At 39.0% G+C, this 18,263-nt stretch overlaps 1 protein-coding gene across 8 annotated transcripts in view; it reads left to right on the plus strand.

The window, feature by feature from the left end:
• MTMR3 (myotubularin related protein 3) overlaps positions 1–18,263 on the plus strand; it is a 92,067-nt gene that overhangs the window by 21,658 nt on the left and 52,146 nt on the right. The window contains exon 2 of one of the 8 annotated variants that reach the window (XM_084798677.1): positions 10,802–10,986. The exons of the other annotated variants lie outside the window; for them this stretch is intronic. The gene's annotated coding sequence lies outside the window, so the exon portion shown is untranslated. The remainder of the gene's footprint in view (positions 1–10,801; positions 10,987–18,263) is intronic. 8 annotated transcript variants of the gene reach the window in all.

Here is an 18,263-nt window from a genome sequence, read left to right on the forward strand (position 1 = left end):
TGTTTTGGGTTGAGGCTTTGTGAGCTTTACTACTTTCATCTCAGCTGTTTAGATCGTGTTGAGATACCATGCTGGTGAGACTTCATGGGGATAGCCTCTGACATTCTAGGAGACAAAGGCTTACAGCAGATGTCCTTTTGGTTTGTCTCCTTTGATCTTTCTGCTCCGTCTCGTACAATGTGCCCAAGCCTAGGTGCAGAAGATGTATTGTAGAAGTATCCTGTAGGACTGGGCTTCACAACTCCACATTTTGAACATTTGTGGTTTTCTGTAATGATTAGATTCGTCATTTTTAATGGCATTCTTATGCTAAAGATAGTTTATATTTTGACTGAAAATGGGAGTATTATGTGAAAAGTACAATAGCTGAGGGCCAGGGAATTCTGGGAGGCTCACTGATTCAGTTCTATACAAATAATCTGATTTGAGCCAGGTGTAGGATTTGTAGTAAGACACTTAAGGGGGTAGAGGCAGGAGGATTGCAAATTTGAGGTTAACTGGGTTACACAGTGATACCCCCTGGAAACAAAATAAGGCAGAAGTCTAAATATCCTAACTTGTTTTTAAGTTAAATCAATGTCAGTAAATTTTTGTTTGTTTTTGTTTTATGGAGACAGGGTTTCTCTGTGTAGCTCTGGCTGTCCTGGCACTTGCTCTTTGGATCAGGCTAGTCTTGAACTCACAGAGATCTACCTATCTTTGCCTCCCAATTGTTGGGATCAAAGGTGTGCACCACCATTGACACAACAGCTACTCTTAACTTTGTGTCATCTTTGTTCAACACCCTCCCTCCATGTTTCTGTTTTTTTTTTTTTTTTTTTTTTTTTTTTTAAATTAAGGTAAATTTATCTACAAGAAATTTGCTTCAGTGCATTCCCCCCATTTTTCGAGACAGGGTTTCTCTGTGTAGCCTTGACTGTCCTAGACTCGCTTTGTAGACCAGGCTGGCCTTGAACTCACAGAGACCCACCCACCTCTGCCTCACACAAGATGTACCACCACGCCCAGCTTACTTAGTGCATTTTTGATAAATATATATTTTTATAAAATTACTACCTAATGAAGATACCATTCCTTGTTTTTCTCTGTTACCCTAGCTAATGACTAATCTGACTGCTGTCATTAGAGGTTAGTTTGGACTCTTATAATTAATAAAATGTTCATACCCAGATCTTTTAACAGGACTTCTGAGCTTATGATTATACAAAGGTTATTAAAAACAAAGAAACCCTGTCTCAAAAACCCCTCAAACAAGCAAAAAAAACCTCATGAGCTAAAAAAAAATTTTTTTTGATCAATTTTAAGAACTGTTAGTTAAAAATCTTGTTTCCCCAGAGTTGTGGCTTATTTCTGAATGATGATTTGGCAACTTTACATAACTATTTAGTAAGCTACAAACACTGTGTGTGTGTGTTTAAATTCTGCAGTGGAAATACCGATAGAACAAAGTTAGCAGAGCTTGAGTCTCTGAAGTGAGACATAACACAGTGGAAGGACGACACATAGCTGATCTGCCTTCTCTTATGCTTTGGTTCTGAGCCTAGCCTTTAACGGCTGAGCCATCTCTCCAGCCCTGGTCTGCCCTTCTCTCTTGCCATGCTTGTGTTTTACATGTTCGCCTCCCAGCCCTGCTGACTGTTACATACATTGACATTTGCTTTGTATTGTTTTGTACATATAAACATTGTTTTGAACAGAAAACATATAAAGTGACACAGTATTTTTATTAAGAGTTACTTTAAAAAATGCTGTAGTCCTCTCAGAAGGGAGAAGGAACCACCACAACCACCCTCCTTCCCTTTTTATTTTTTTATTTTGGTGTTTGTTTGTTTATTGAGACAAGGTTTCACTATTTATGTTGGCTGTTCTGGAGCTTGCCTCCAATTCATAATGATTCTTCTGTTTTCTCAGTGCTGGGATTAAGGGTGTGTATCACTATTCTTGGTTTCTCTTCTTTAAAAAAAGCGGATGTATGTAGAATATGCTGAGATTACAGGCAATGGTTCTTAACCTGTGGGTTGAAACTGTTTTAGGTGTCAAACCACTCTTTGACAAGGATTACCTAAGACCATTAGGAAACAGATATTTACATTATGATTCATAACAATAGCAAAATTACAGGTATGAAACAGCAACAAACATAATTTTATGCTGGGGGGGCTTACCACAGTATGAGGAACTAAATTAAAGGGTTGCAGCATTAGGAAGGTTGAGAACCACTGGTGCTGTAGCTTTACAGTGAGGCTTATTAAAATGTTATCTACATGTAGACCCATGATTTATACATAAAATATGAATTACAGCATTTACAATGATTTCCTTAGGTTTCCTCCTGTTCCTTTTCAGTACACACTTGAGATAATTGCCATTTTTGACATTTATTACCGTGGTACCTTTGTGTTTGTTTTTTTGGTTCATGCTAGAAGTTCTTTTCAGAATGTTCCTTTTTTTGGTTGTAAAGTTTACAGAGCACTGAATCGGCATACCTAAACCATTAGCAAAGTTATAATCAAAGGAAGGCATGGAAGTGAAGCCAATGATATGACTCAGCTGATTAGCAGTCAGTCCAAGGACACTTTACTAGAATTAGAGTATAAAGTTCCCTTTCCTTTTTAACCTTAAGGAAACAAGTGATGTAATGACTTCCATACCTACCTATGACCCAACTTAATCAGTATTTATCTTGTCTCATTGTTTCACACTGTTTAAAAAAAAAAAAAGAGAGAGAGAGAGAGAGCAGTGTAGCTTGAAATTTAACACATGTTCTGGACCCTTTGAATAGTTGTTTGTTTTGTTTTTTATACTTGTCTCTCTGTTTTCTCTTTGCAATCACTTGAGAATAAGTTAGAGGCACTGTATTTTCCTTCTAAATATTTGAGAATTTACTTACCAAGAATAATAAGAGCATTCTCATGTATCTATAGCCCTTTTTTTTTTTTTTTTTTTTTTTTTTTTTTTTTTTTTTGGAGACAGAGTCTCACTGTCTCACTCCTGATGGGCCTGGAACTCCCACAGATCTGCTTTTTGTCTCCCCAGTTCTTGGATTAAAGGTGTACACCACCACCCTGTCCTACCCACTGACATTTTTTGATAGTTTTGTATAGTATTTTTTTAGTAGAATTTTGTTTTTTGTTTTGTTTTTTGAGACAAGGCTTCTCTGTGTACCCTTGGCTGTCCTTTGTAGACCAGGCTGGCCTCGAAATCACAAGAGATTTGCCTGCCTCTGCCTCCAAGTGCTGGGATTAAAGGTGTGTGCCACCACTGTCTGGCCAGTTGACTTTTTAAAAACAGACTTAATCTACTTTATTTTTCTTGTACAAAAACTCCTATGTGGTAGCCACAGCTGGAGCCTGCTCCTCTGAACGGAGACTTTGGTGTTGGTTTTCATAAGATGACCAGCGAATTCCTAATAAGGCTATTTGATAAACAAAGTCTCGTTCCAGGTGGTGGTCAGGATGCTGTAGGTCTTGGAGATGGCATCAAGTGTGGCCTTGGCAAAGTTGCCTAGTGTGGGAGTGCAGCCCCTGGCTGATGTGTACCAGTCATTAATACCAACCTTTCTCAGTAGCTTCTTGGGCACAGAAGCAGAGGCAATGCCAGTGCCTCTGGGGGCAGGAATGGATGAGACGCACCAAAACAGCCACAGTGGCCTGACATCTTGCTTGGAACAGTGTGTGGCTTGCCAGTCTTCTTCCCTCAGTAGCCTCTCCGCACAGGGAAGATGGAAAGCTTGGCCAAGATGATGGCCCCTGGGATAGCAATGGCTACCTCCTTGGAGCACTTAAAACCAAGACCAACGTGACTATTGAAGTCCCCAATAGTGACAGAAACCTTGAACCTGGTCCACTTGCCAGCCCGTGCCTGCTTCTGCGCTGACATGATCTTGACAACTGCATCCTTTAGGGATGCACCCAGGAGAAAGTCAGTAATCTTGGGCAGAGAGAACAGGTAGATCTCCAAGGACTTGATCTTCATGTCCTTAACCAGGTGGCCCAGCTTGGTGACAGGCAGCCACTCCTTGTCTTCGGCTTTACCTCTAGAGGCTTTTTGGCCTCTGAAGCCCTGGAAGCTGCAGCCTACTAATCCCGGGCCCCTAGGCCCTCCTGGTCCTCTGGGCCCTCCTGTTGCACCCGCTTCCATTTGGTGCCATTTGGTGTTTTCCAGACAAAGAAAAAACTTGAGTAGAATTTTAAGTCCATGTGCTTGGATACACCTCACAGCTAGCAAAATATTTTACGTATTACCTCAAATTGGCATATCATTAAAAATATTAGTATATTTAAATTTTTTAACTAAAAGCAAATGTACCTTGTCTTATTATTGGTCAAGACATTTTGAAGTCTTTTTTATATTTCACTGATGTCGTTAGCAGGTACTCTGTCTGAAAGCATCTTCACTTAATCTTTAACTGAGAGAAACATCTGTCATTCTTTTGGACAGAAACATGATGGTATAGGTCACAGGTACAGTAAGTACAGTGGTAGATAGCAGGGGCCTAGGTTCAGTTCACACGCATGCACGCACGCACGCACGCACGCACGCACACACATGTACTCGCAGAGGGCCAGTTTAACAGAGCAGTCATTTTTAGTTGTTCTTTCTGCAGTCTCCAGCTTCAGGCCTGTGTAAATGGCGTATCGTGCTTGTCCAGGTCCTCTTGTTCTTTATGTAGTAGCACCTGTGTTTAGGGTATTAATTTATGGATTAAAGACACTCTTTTCTTTTTTTTAAAAAAAGATTTATTTGTTTATTATTTATGCAGTGTCCTGACACACATGCCTGCCTGCCAGAAGAGGGCACCAGATCTCATTGTAGATGGTTGTGAGCCACGATATGGGTGCTGGGAATTGAACTCAGGACCTTTGGATGAGCAGACAGTGCTCTTAACCTCTGAGCCACCTCTCCAGCCCCAACATACTTTCTTTATATTATCTATGGAATCAATTAAATTTGTTTGTCAGAATTAAGGCAGTAGAGGTCTTAACACACAGCTAAACAAAACGAGGAACCCTGTGTTAAAGAACTTGAGAAGGTGGCACTAGTCTGCATAGTCCACAGCTAATGCTTTTTCTAGTATAGATAACTTCTGCAATTTTCAGGTTTGCATTTTAATGTAAACTTGGTTGGATCTCTTTTACTAAATGATTTTTAGTAGTTTATGATATCTTGTAATATTTGGAGAATTTGAAAAGATCTTACTAATGTAGGGGAGAATTGAGACAAACTGTTTTGTCGAGCGATGAGTTCTGCTCTACTCTGGTACTTTAGAATCTAGAAACATGCTAGCTCTTGACCTTGGACAAGTCGCTTAATCCTTGGGAGCTTGAAGCCCCCAGTGTAAAGTGTGTACCACATGGCGCACTTCAACAGTCCTGTGCTGCCAGAACGAGACAGTGCATGAGAAGTGTGTGTACATAGTGACTGGCAGGAAGGTCGGTGATTCTTGCTTTAAAGTGTGGAGATAATAGTGTTTATTTTGCGTTTAGTTTTATTTAAGATGGTACTTGTTACTTAGAACAGTTTTGCTGTGTTTTTCTGCTACAGTATTTAAACTTTGTATATGAATGTGTACACACACATACACACACACACACAAACACACAAACTGTAGTTCTCTTGTGAACTGAGTAGACACTTCTGTACTTAAAATCTTTTTTAAGAGTTATTTTTCCCATTTGTTGATGTTTTTAGTAATCCTTGGAGATTGTGGGGTGGGTCAGGAGAGATAACTGTATAATTTTTGAGGTTTGAAACAAATCCTGAGTGAAGTAGCTGTTGGTCTACAGTACAGTGTTAGTGGTAAAATAGCTGATAGGGGCATCTATTAGTCGGCTTAATCTATATGCAGTACTGTGTTTATCCCCATAGCATTGTTGGGCGCAGAAGCTGTTGACACCGGGAGAAAGACAAAGTGACTTGTGTAAGATTGTGTAAGATTTGGTTTGGGTTTTGAGGCAAAGTCATGTTGACCTTACAGCTGTCTTACAGAATATCTTGAAAAAAACATGGTTTAACTTGCTAGCATATACTTTCAGTTTTTATCTTACTGACTATTGGAATTCCTCTGAAAGACTTTTTGTAAAATAATAGGAACGGGAATGTCAATTCAAAGTAAAAGAGGAGATTGTGTTCAGAGTGTTGGTGTATTCCTTTAACCCCAGAGCCTCAGGAAGCAGAGGCAGATGGATTTCTGTGGATTTGAGGCTAGCCTGCTCTATACAGCCACAAACACTCTATATCTGCGGCACAGGATGTTTTGTTTTAAATCTGATTTTTGCAAAAGAATTTGCTCTTTGTTGAAGTTTGCTGCTTGGTTTGATTGACTATCCTTTCTCTACTACCTCATTGCAGGAGACAAGTTCAGAACACAGCCTTTTAAACTGTGGATGTTGTCATCTAACCCACTGTGCGTGGTTGAAAAATGAGCAACAGGAAAAGGTTTCTAAATTTCCTGTGACCAAAAAAGTAATTAAAAATAACATCTGTAGTGAATCTGAGTTTTGTCAGGGATCACTTGTGTTGCATCGTGTGACTTCACTATGGTTACAGTTCTGAGCACATGATAATGTATGCACTTTGCATGTGCTGTCACTCCCTGCAGGCCAACAAATGCCACCTGAAATATTATGCCTCACATTGTTGATAGGTTTTACTTTGGTATTATTCTGTGGTGGGTAGATGTATCTTTAGGTGGCTCTCGGAAGATAAGAAATACAGTAAATGACAAAATCTTTTAACCTTAATAAACTAATACTTCAAGTTCCTTTAAATTCTTAGAAAAATATACCCATTGAAATAAGTCTTTCTGCCGGGCGTGGTGGCGCACACCTTTAATCCCAGCACTCGGGAGGCAGAGGCAGGCGGATTGCTGTGAGCTCGAGGACAGCCTGGTCTACAAAGTGAGTCCAGGACAGTCAAGGCTACACAGAGAAGCCCTGTCTCAAAAAAGAAAGAAAGAAAGAAGTCTTTCTTGGGACTGGAGAGATGGCTCAGCAGTTAAGAGCACTGGCTGCTCATCCAGAAGTCCTGAGTTCAATTCCCAGTACCCACATGGTGTCTCACAACCATCTGTAATGGCATCTGATGGCCTTTTCTGTCTGCTCTCTAATGTCATACAGGCATACATGCAAATAGAGTGCTCATATACATACATAAATAAATCTATTTTTAAAAAAAGAAACAAGTCTTTCTTGGTCAGGTTATGTTAACATCGGCCTAAACTACTGAAATATTGCCTGTTTCTCCACTGGGCTGTGTGCATGTGTAGTACCAGTTTCTGACTTGGAATGATGATACATGTATTTCTGGCTATGAGAAAAAATTAGTTTTTTTTGGGGGGGGTCTTATTTTGGTTTTTTGAGACAGTTTCTCTGTGTAGCCTTGCCTGTCCTGGACTCACTTTGTAGACCAGGCTGGCCTTGAACTCACAGTGATCTGCCTGCCTCTGCCTCCCAAGTGCTGGGACTAAAGGTTTTCGCCACCATGCCTGCCCTAATATACAGTTTTTTGCTCTTACAGAAAGATAATGATTTAATTTTGAAAGAAGGACACTATAACTTTGGCAATATGAGTATCAAATTAGTGTGTCTTTCTATTGTATTAAAATGTTTGCTTTTTTGTTTGACTTAGTTGGTCAATAAATTTTGGCTTTCCAACAATTTCTGAAATGGCCCTAAATATACTGTTGCCATTTTGCACTGTGTATTTATGTGAAAGTGTTCTCAGTACTGACCACTATAAAAGCAAAATATCAATTGACTAAAAATATATTCAGAAGGCCCTACATCTTGCTCTATCAAATATTTGGCCATCATGTAATTCTCTATGTAAAAGTAGTCAAACACCCATTCTTATTAGTATGCAATTTTGCTTTCACCTTTAATGAGTTATATGTATTCAAAATAAGAGTTTTTATGATTATTAGTAAGTGTTTCACTTGTATGTTTGTTTTCTATATTTGAATACCTGGGCTCACAGAAACATTTCTGGAATGAAAGGGTTGCAAGTAGAAAATGTTTAGGAAGCTCTGGTTTAGAAGACAAGGACAACTCTTCACTTGTAAGACCCATAGATAAACTGTTATTTCTTTATTTGTACCCTGTAGGTGTACAATATATTGTACTCATTAGATTAGATTGTCTTAGTGATGAGAAATGGGGTACTGATGGGGGGTCTAAGAGAGGAGTAGAAAGTAGCGCCTGGCTTGAGGATATTTTTTAATAAGTATTTGACTTTTGAATGAATGGATTATTTGCTCTGTTAATTTCTGAAAATGCCACTAGCTTTAGGACATCTAGAACAATGTAAAACGCTGCAAGGTTTTTTAAATTCAGTGGCCATTTACTTGCTTTGGTAAGTTGGGTTGAGTGCTTCCTGGTTGACAAGACATCCTCTTCCAAGACTTTTATTTCTATGCTCTGTCTACCTTTGAGGTTCAGAAATTGCTTTATTTTTCTCATATATTTTCTTTCAGAAAAATTTGAAATTTTATAAAATGCTAGCTTTTAGAACAGTGGTCTTCAACATTCCTCATGCTGTTGCCCCTTAATACAGTTCCTTAAGTTTAGGTAACCCTCAACCATGAAATTATTTTTGTTGCTACTTCATAACTATAATTTTGCTACTGTTATGAATTGTAATGTAAATGTCTGATACACAGAATATCTGATATGTGACCCCTGTAGAAGGGCCATTTAGCTCCCAAGAGGGTCAAGATGCACAGATTGAGAACCACTGTTATAAAGTATAACATTTTGGTGAGTAATAGGGTTATGTATAATTCTTAGGTCTAAAGTAGTTAGCAAAACATACTTCATAAATTTATGTTAAAAGAGACTTTGTTATTGAATAATGGTACCAATATTTATAAAAGCCTGGTTTTTGTTTTATAGTTTTTCTTTGGCATCATCTTGTACTGAACAGATGCCTCTATAGATATTTAACTTTTTTGAAGTCAGTCTTTAATTTGCAATCATATACACAATTCTGGTCATACTAATAAAGGAGAAAATTGTATTGATTTTTTTTTTTTTTTTGAAGCTTAGGCGTTAAATTTTCTTGATCATTAGAGTAAGGGTATAACTCAGTTCTTTTCTTGCTTTTCCTGGAGAACTTTCTCAGGACTGATTTACCAAGGCATTCTCAAAAAATTATTGGGAGCCAGGCGATGGTGGCACACACCTTTAATCCCAGCACTCAGGAGGCAGAGGCAGGCGGATCTCTGTGAGTTCGAGGTCAGCCTGGTCTACAAAGTGAGTCCAGGACAGCCAAGACTACACAGGGAAACCCTGTCTCAACTCTCCCCCCACAAAAAAAAAACCCAAAAATTATTAGGGATTCCCAAAGTGGTTATAGTAGAGCATTAAATCAGCTGCGGGACTCTACAGAGCTATACATGTTTTGCCTTTGAAGATAGCTGTGTCTGGCTTATGTCCTAATTTCTTTTTTTCTTTCTTTCTTTCTTTTGGTTTTTTGAGACAGGGTTTCTCTGTGTAGCCTTGGCTGTCCTAAACTAGGCTGGCCTCAAACTCACAGTGATCCATCCGCCTGCCTCTGCTTCTGAGGATTAAAGATGTGCTAATTTCTTTATAACAGGAGATTAAGAAAATATATTTCCTAATTTTGTTGTATAGTTATATACTTTGACTTTTTAATTTGAAGAAAAAATTTGTACTGCAATTTAAAATACTCTTAAAATGTCCTATAATGTTTTATTTTCTCACTTAAGATCTGGATAAGGAGCCAGGCAGGGGGAGGCAAAGGCAGGCAGATCTCTATGAGTTTAAGGCCAGCCTGGTCTACAAAGTGAGTCTAGAACAGTGAAGGCTACACAGAAAAACTCTGCCTCAACCTCCTCCCCTTGAGGGGGATGCTTAAATGCTTTAACATATTTAAAACGTTTTATATTTTACCCCAAAATTGAGGCAACCTCCACAGAGGAGTTTTATCTAAGTAAGACCCTCTTTAAGTATTTTTTTAATCATTTTTATTAAATTATACTAAGCATCCTGGTGTGGTGAGGGCATGCCTTTAATTCCAGCATTCTTGAAGTAGAGAAGGCAGAGGCCTTTCTGTGATGTCAGGCTAGCCTGGTCTACATAGTGAGTTTTAGGACAGCCAGAGCTATATAGCAAAACCCTGTCTCAACAAACAAAACAAAACAAAAAATTTACACTAAGTAGGTAATAAACAATGCTGCATTGAAAGTAGACTTTTTGTTTAGAGGGGGATAAACTAGTCAAAACCCTAGGGATATGAAAAAATATTTCTCTTTGAGGCTAAATATCTTTCATATAGGCACATTCAGTGTGTATGCACGTGTACATGCCACTAATAATGGCATCCATATCCTCCTTAGTTTTTGTTTTTGTTTTTCGAGACAGGGTCTCTCTGTGTAGCCTTGGCTGTCCTTGACTCACTTTGTAGGCCTGGCTGGCCTCGAACTCACAGAGATCCGCCTGCTTCTGCCTCCCAAGTGCTGGGATTATAGGCGTGCGCCACCTCTTCTGGCCTGAGTCAGGAGCCTGAGCCAATCTAAATTCTAATTTTCATGTTAGTGTGAATGAGAAGTTAGAAAGAATGAACTCAAATGAATACTTCATTAACAAAACTATGGTAAGATTTTAAAAACCAAGTTTTGGTTAGATATTCAGTGTCTCATGGGTATCATCCAACAATTATTAGGAAAAGTATTTTGTGTTCACTTGATAAAGGAAATAGTGAACAGAATGATTTGTCTAGGTTGCAATAATTCTTTAACTTTGTTGTTTTTAACATACCGTAACTATGGTTTATTTTTCAGGACTTTCTGTTACTGGCGACACAGAGACTCAGTAAAAGCTTAAACAAGAGGGAGATATGGGTCTTTAGCAAAATACTGCAGCATTTTACATAATTGAAGGAGGAATTTAAAAGACAATTGAGCATCTTGAGGACGACAGGTCGGAATGAAGTGACTGCAGCTTTGAGGGATCTCCACGAGCCTTGGTATAGTTCTCTTAGGACTTTCCTGATCGTTGTTCCACAGCCCGGACTCTCGTTTTCCTCTTACTTCTCTCTAAATTATTTCCATAGCATTTCCTAGGCCAAAAGAAGTAGCTTAAGAGTTCTGCTTAAGTAATGAGGTGGAATCAAACATTTCTATCCTAATAACTATAGATATTTGAAAAATTAATACAAGGGATTGGTTATTTAGACTAGCAGCTCAGTAGCAGCAAAAGGAAAAAAACTTGAGTAGACGTTTCTCCAAAAAAGTTAATATGACCAGTAAATACAGGAAAAGGCCCCTTGATGTCACTAGTCATTAGGGAAATGCAAGCTGAAGGAAGATACAGCTTTGCACTCCTTAGGATGGCTATTATCCAAAAAGTGAAGGAGGAGGCTGGAATGATAGCTCAGTATTATAAAAGCACCTGTACCTGCAAGTTCAATTCTGAGGAATCCGGTGCCCTCTTCTGACCCCCTCAAATCCTGTAGGCATGAGGTGCACACACACAAATGTATAGACATTAAATAAGTATTTTGAAATGTTTTTAAAAGGTGAAAGTATTGACTAGGGTATAAAAAATTAGCACACTGGTGTCGTGTTTTAAGCACCATGGAAAACTTGTCTGGTGGGCTCAGAAATTAAACTACCTTACGGTGTGATTTAGCTGCTCTGCATCTGGCTATATACAGAAACCTTTACAAAAGGAAAACTCACAAACTACATGAGGTTGGCTGGAAACTCTGTCATCATCTCTTGCTTTAACCTCCCAGAGCTAGAGTTACAGAAGTGAGCCACCATGCTTGGCCCACTCAACAGTTCTTTTCGCCATTGTCCACAACATTGTTCATAGTATTCAAAGGTAGAACACTCTAAATGTCTACCAGCAACAAAGAATATGTAGATGGAGGAATGGTACTCTGTCTTAAACAGGAATACAGTTCTTTATATGCTGCACACAACAAACTTAGAAAATACTGTGCTAAGCCAAATAAGCCAGATACAAAATAAGTACTTTATGAGTTCATTTATTTGAGCTACCTAGAATGGCCAAATCCATAAAAACAAAGTGATTGTGAATAGGGAGACTGAGAGGAAGCAATGAATTACAAGAGCATGAGGGAGAAATGCAGCTTAGTAGGGTAAAAAATTCTACAATGTGGATAGTGATTTTTCTAGATATTGATTGTACAGCAGTGTGAATGCCCATTAAACTGTGGACTTAAATATTTGGAAAAAAAATACACTTTAAATGAGCATAGTGTATCAGGTATGGGCTAATGTGAGTTAAAAACAAAAACAAAAAACTGGTGTTACCAGGTTGTATACCAAGTTCTCCTGAAACTCAAAGATACCCTTTAAAACTTTAAAGATTACTGCGGGGGGTGGGGGTGGGGGCGGAGGCGCACGCCTTTAATCCCAGCACTGGAGAAGCAGAGGCAAGCAGATCGTTGTGAGTTCAAGGCTAGCCTGGTCTACAAACTGAGTCTAGGATAACCAGGGCTGCACAGAGAAACCCTGTCTTGAAAAACTGACAAAACAAAACTAAACTTTAAAGATAAAGCAGACTGCCTGGGTTTGAAATACACTTTGCTTTACAGTGTGACAAAATGCACTCAGGAGGCAGAGGCAGACAGATCGCTGTGAGTTCAAGGCCAGCCTGGTCTACAAAGCGAGTCCAAGACAGTCAAGGCTACACAGAGAAACCCTGTCTTGAAAAACCAACCAACCAAAAAAGACCCCAATGTTACAAAATGGCTATATATTTTTTTAACTTTAGGAAGATAGTAAATATTCATGGTTGCACATGTTTTTGTTTTTTGTTTTTCGAAACAGGGCTTCTCTGTGTAGCCTTGGCTGTCCTGGACTAACTTTGTAGACCAGGCTGGCCTCGAACTCACAGAGATCCGCCTGCCTCTGCCTACAGGGTGCTGAGATTAAAGGTGTGCGCCACCACCACCACCCAGCTCATGGCTGCACTTTATTGTGCTTACTAGTAAATAATGTAGGACAGATTGTAGGGCCATGTTTATCATTACTTGGGGTTTGCCACATGGAAGATCACACAGGGCAGAAACAAGACCCATGGTTTGGCTTAGTGTCAGTGGCATTCAACTGCTTAACTTTACTATTGAAACAGGAAGTTTCAAAAAGCAACTTGGTAGGCACGAAACCTTACTATTCGTGAATGCCATGTATCCCGCCTATTGTATGGTGTGTGTGTGTGTGTGTGTGTGTGTGTGTGTGTGTGTGTGTGTGTGTGTCTGTCTGTCTGTCTGTCTGTCTGTCTGTCTTACTGTCTTTCCAAGTGTGGGGACTGCTACATATAGCTATTTTATACGACCTATGTCCATTGTACAGTTTCTTATATGTATGACTGTTTTTCTTCCTTGGATGATTTGTTTATTTAACTATGTAGTTTTCTTTTTTCTGAATTGAGTAGTAGTTATTTATTTAGAGGTGGAAGTCATTGCCTAAACCTGAAGTCTTCCTGTGTAAGCCTCACCATTGCACCCAGCTAGTCTCTGGTTTTGATGTATGAGCACTGTTTTTGGATATAATGTTTGGCTGTTCTTTCATCTTGAGACTGTTTCAGAAGTCTTCTGATTTTTCAACTGAGTAAGATTAATAGTTGGCTGAGCAGTGGTGGCACACGCCTTTAATCCCAGCACTTGAGCAGAGGCAGGTGGATTGCTGTGAGTTCAAGGCCAGCCTGGTCTACAAAGTGAGTCCAGGACAGTCAAGGCTACACAGAGAGACCCTGTCTTGAAAAACAAAACAAAACCCAAACAAACAAAAAAACAAACAAAAAAACCCAAAAAAACAAAAAAAAGAAAAAGAAAAAAAAATTAAAAAAAAAATAGCTGAAGAAGCTTTTAAAGCCATTGTTCTGGATTTGGTCTTCTCTGTGACTCAAGGTTGTTTAAACTTTTCTGACCTGCTGACTTCAATGTAGTTACTTAACAGCACAAGGGAGAATTCCTTTTACTTAAAACATTTTATTAGCCCTTAACTTGATACTTTTGATTTTCTTTTCATAAATAAAACATAGTGGTGAACTCTTTGGCATTAGTTGAAAAGTTCTGGGTTGTTTTTTTTTTTTTTTTCATTTTCCCTGTATATATTATAATGGCAGCTATATATACCCTTTTGTTTACAGGAGTAAACATTGCCAATGTAAAGGGTAGTTGGTTTGAGTTTTGGTTTTTCCCTGAATATGTGTTGAAGATGCTGATTTCTGGTCTCTTGGCTTTAAATATTCTAAGAAGGACTGCTTAGAGAGGCTAGGTATTTGAGTTTGCTGCACAAACAGAGCACTCATTGTGGTATGTGGTTATTGGAGGTTATTTGAGTTTTTATTGGCTTTTTTCCAGAAATATGAGTAGCCCCCTACCTAATTGCCAGAGTATAAATTTTAACTAGGCCAGTAGAAGAGTAGGCCCTTTTTATTTCATACAGCCTTTACCTTGTGAGCTTTATTTCTTTGAGTGTACTATTTTCTGAATGCACTTTAGAGGCCGGAGAGGTAGACAGTTTTTTGTTTTGTACGTGCTAGGTAAAAAAAAAACAAAAACAAAAACAAAAAACCCTGTGTGTGTGCTGGTTTGCTTGCACTTTTGTCTGTGCTCCGCATGCATGCCTAGTGCCTGCAGAGGTTAGAAGAGGGCGTTCTGTCCCCAGAACTGGAGTTAAGGGTAGCTGTCAGCCACTGCGAGGGGCTGACAGTCAAATCCAGGCCATCTACAAGAGTGAGAAATGCGTTTAACCCCTGAGTATCTGTTTAGCCTCAAGCACAGCAGCTTTTAATTGTGATGACATAAGTGTGAAGTTTATTTTCTTATTTATTTGTTTGTTTAGAGGCAGGACTTCGCTGTGTAGCCATGGCTGTCCTAAGAAAATGTTCAGACATGATAAGCAGTGTAAAAGATCAGCTCAGTTTGGGGTACTGGTTCTTTTCTTTCTTTCTTTTTCTTTTTTTTTTTGGAGTGTGGTTTACTTTCATACTTTTCCAAGAATTCATGGTTAACGTGTCAAGTGTCTAGAGGAGATAGGAAAATAAGACACACATGGAAATAGTTTTTGGGTTGTTTTAGCATGCTGACCTTCAGATTAGGCTTTTTTTTTTTAAGAGTTTGTTAGGCAGCTGTTGGATATGAGGTTTAGAGAATAGTGTTCAGAAATTTCTGCTTTGTAGAAAGATTCAGGAGCATAAATACATAAGCAGTGTTAACTTGGCAGATTTCAAAACTACATTGATTTTTTCTTTTTCTTTTTTTTTTTTTTGTAAATTTTATATAGAGCTTTAGTGGCCTTTAAATTTGTTTTTGTCTTTCTAATATAACTTACAGGTTGAATAGTTCTTGCAATGTAAATATAGTACTCATATATGAGATTCTTTTAAAATTCTTTAAAAAGGGTTCTTAACTTAAAGATTATTACAGAATCCTTTTGAGAATTTGTTTAAAATTACTCCATCCTCATAGGGACAGGTATTTTAAATCTTTTATCTAAGAAAATCCATTTAAGTTTTTCTAACTATTGGGGAGCAGAGCGGATAGATTTTGTGGTTTAGTGCTAAGAAAATGTTAAGGGAGGAGAAGTAATTGTAAACTTACTATTAGGAGAATTTAAGTTTTTATGACCTTCTGGAATTTGAATTGTCTTTCTATTTTAATAGAATATCTGATCTGTGCATTGAGGACTGATTTAGTGCAAAGTAGGGGGAAAGGAATGTGGATAATGGCCACAGTTAACCAAGAGCAAGTGCCAAGTGTAAGACATTAATGAGTGTTTATAGGAAATTTGCCTTCCCAAAGGAACAAAAGTCAGGAAACTTTTTTTCCGGCGCTCTAGATAGTCTTTCTGCTGTTTCCACAGCAATTATAAATAATAAACTATCTCTGACACTTAGACAAATTGATCCCACTTGGCTTTTGATTATATTAATTTCTAGTGGTTGCACGGTAGATTTTTCTATCATTTTTCCCAAATAATTGAGACTTGAACAGTCTTAAAAAAATAATTTTAGAGTCTGGAAAGATGACTCAGAAAGCGAAGAAAACTTGCTGCTCTTCTAGAGGACCTGAGTTTATTTCCTAACAGCCATATGGCAGCTCACAACCATCTGTATCTAGCTCCAAAGGATATGAAGTCCTCTTCTGACCTCCCTGGGGCCCTGTATGTATATGCCCACATGTAAAATAAAATGAGAAACTTTTAAATGATTTTATTTACTTAATTTTTTGTTTGCTTGCTTGTTTGTGTGTGCACACATGGATGTGTGGCTGCCTTCAGAGGCTGCCTTGGGCCCCTGGGCTGCCCGATGTGGGCACTGGGAACTGAATGTGGGTCCTTATAATTAAGCAGCAAATGCTGCTAACTGCTGAACTCCATTTCCAGTCCCACACACTTTTATTTTCAGCAAATTTTGCCCCCCGCCCCGGAAGTAGGGACCATTCCCTCATTTTAGATGGTAAGCCTACCTAAATGCTGCCTTACAGTGTGTGGGGGGTGCACACATGGATTAGGAAGCCTAAGGTTGACATTGGGTGTCTTGATTTCCACCTTAGTTTTTACACAGTCTCTGAACCTGGCCTTGTCGCTACCTCCCTAGCACAGGTCTGTAGCTTTCATATGGAATCCAAACTGAGTTTGGTTTTTTTTTTAAGATTTTTATTTATTTGATGTATGAGTGCTCTGCCTTCATGTATTCTTGCATGCCAGAAGAAGGTATCAAAACCCAGTACAGATGGCTGTAAGCCTCCATGTGGGTGCTGAGGATTGAACTCAGGACCTCAGGAAGAGCAGCTTCTGCTTGCTGAGGCATCTCTCCAGCCCCTCCCCCAACTCATTGAACTATCTTCCTGCTCCAAAATGGCTTTTAATTCTTAATTTCAGTAGTAAAGTAATGCCTTCTTTATAGGGGAAGTCAGAAAACAACACTATAGCTTACTTGTGGAACTTTCTTGTATTTCTGTTAATGGCTTAATACATCTAAATCAAAGAGGAACAGAATGTATTCTGCACAGAATTATGAAGAGCAAATCAGAAGAATGTATTTTCTTTCCATTTTTGAAGTTTTTTTTTTCTTTTTTCTCTTTCTTTTGTTCTTTCTTATTTTTTGGTTTTCCGAGACAAGCTCTCTATGTAGCCTTGGCTGTCCTGGACTCGCTTTGCAGACTAGGCTGGCCCTGAACTCACAATGATCCGCCCGTCTCTGCCTCCCAAGTGCTGGGATTAAAGGCGTGCACCACCATGCCTGGCTGAAACAGGACTTCTCTGTGTAGCTTTGGCTGTCCTGGACTCAGCTTTGTAGACCAGACTGGCCTTGAACTCACACCTGTCTCTGCCGCCTGAGTGCTGGTTGGGCTTAAGGGCAAGCAGGTGGTTAAAAATCTTAATATCTAAAAATGGCTAAGCACAGTTACTTTGGTGTAGACTTGTTACATTTTGAGGTCCACTGTTGGAAAAGTTGCTGCCAGCAGTTGGGCTACTGATTGAACACAAATGACCTTCAACTCAATATTGATCACCAGCTGAAATCCTATTGGAGATAGACACTCTTTCGAGGAGTATATTCAGAATCTCTCCCACAGTCAAAAAAAATAAATTTTTATAACTCATGAGCCATACACTGTACATCCTTTGTCTAATACCACAGCTGTACCAGATTGGTCCTTTGGTTATTTTCTGTTGAAACCAAACATTTTCTTTTAGCATTGACAGCTTTGAACAACAAGGAGTTCAAAGCACCTTGTTACCAGTGTATGGTTTTTTTGATATGGAAGTGTAATAACATGGAGTCTAGCTGTTTCTGACAACTTATGCTTTTTTTTCCCCTCCAGAGAAGGATGGTTGTTTCTGTGCAAGGCATGATAATATTTTAGCTACTTATCTGTGCCCCACAGCTGGCAGAGAAGTGTAGTAATCATGCAGTTGTATTCAGGGCTCTTAGTCTTTAGTGTTTCTGGAAAGGTAAAAGAGACACAGCTTCTGGTGTTGATTTTAAACTTGTTGCTTGGTGGTCTCACTGCATCAGGACACTGACTCCTTCGGTATGTACTGATGTTTGTCTTGACAAAGCATGCTTATAAATGACAAAATGTCACTGTTTGAGAAAGTTGCACTCAGACCAGATGGCAGCTGCACAGGGGCCACATCACCTGCCCATCCACACACGCTGTTAGATGAGTGGCCCTCCATTACCTCATTCTTTGAAATGTGTCCTACTTTCCGTTTTCATTTATTCTTGGTTTCAGTAGCAAAGACTGCAAAGGAA

Source organism: Acomys minous (genome assembly GCF_964271855.1).
Source record: "Acomys minous genome assembly, chromosome: 10".
Classification (NCBI taxonomy): Eukaryota; Metazoa; Chordata; class Mammalia; order Rodentia; family Muridae; genus Acomys; species Acomys minous.